The sequence below is a fragment of the Mizuhopecten yessoensis genome, unplaced genomic scaffold (genome assembly GCF_002113885.1).
Source record: "Mizuhopecten yessoensis strain PY_sf001 unplaced genomic scaffold, ASM211388v2 scaffold2103, whole genome shotgun sequence".
Classification (NCBI taxonomy): domain Eukaryota; kingdom Metazoa; phylum Mollusca; class Bivalvia; order Pectinida; family Pectinidae; genus Mizuhopecten; species Mizuhopecten yessoensis.
The window spans coordinates 26,339-27,208 of NW_018404379.1; the positions used below are offsets into that span (position 1 = coordinate 26,339).

Genomic DNA, 870 nt, shown 5'->3' on the forward strand with positions numbered 1-870 from the left:
CATGACAGACCAGTATACCACACGCCTTAAGTCACAGTAGGTTGTTTTAGTAGAGGAATGTAGAGGACTGACAGACCAGTATACCACACGCCTTAAGTCTAAGTAGGTTGTTATAATAGAGGAATGTAGAGTACTGACAGAGCAGTATACCACATGCCTTCAGTCTCAGTAGGTTGTTTTAGTAGAGGAATGTAGAGGACTGACAGACCAGTATACCACACGCCTAAAGTCTAAGTAGGTTGTTTTAGTAGAGGAACGTAGAGTACTGACAGACCAGTATACCACATGCCTTAATTCTAAGTAGATTGTTTTAGTAGAGGAATGTAGAGTACTGACAGACCAGTATACCACATGCCTTAAGTCTAAGTAGATTGTTTTAATAGAGGAATGTAAAGTACTGACAGACCAGTATACCACATGCCTTAAGTCAAAGTAGGTTGTTTTAGTAGAGGAATGTAGAGTACTGACAGAGCAGTATACCACATGCCTTCAGTCTAAGTAGGTTGTTTTAGTAGAGGAATGTAGAGTACTGACAGACCAATATACAACACATCTTAAATCACAGTAAATAAAAGTTTTTATAGGAGAGGGGTGTAATTAGATCAATATATAATGTGTGTTACATTATTTGTAAGAGGTAGGAAAGTTCAGTTTTTACTGACGTTTGTAAAATAGACAAAGTTTTTGTTGACGTTGGTAAAGTAGACACAGCTAGTTTTTATTTACGTTTGTAAAGTAGACAGTTTTTATTGACATTTGTAAAGTAGACAGTTTTTATTGACGTTTGTAAAGTAGACACAGTTTGTATTGACGTTTGTAAAGTAGACAGTTTTTATTGACATTTGTAAAGTAGACACAGTTTTTATTGAC

At 35.9% G+C, this 870-nt stretch overlaps 1 protein-coding gene across 1 annotated transcript in view; it reads left to right on the plus strand.

Moving 5' to 3' along the window:
- Positions 1-870, plus strand: part of LOC110445195 (U3 small nucleolar RNA-associated protein 18 homolog) — a 38,777-nt gene that overhangs the window by 22,358 nt on the left and 15,549 nt on the right. The window lies entirely within an intron of this gene.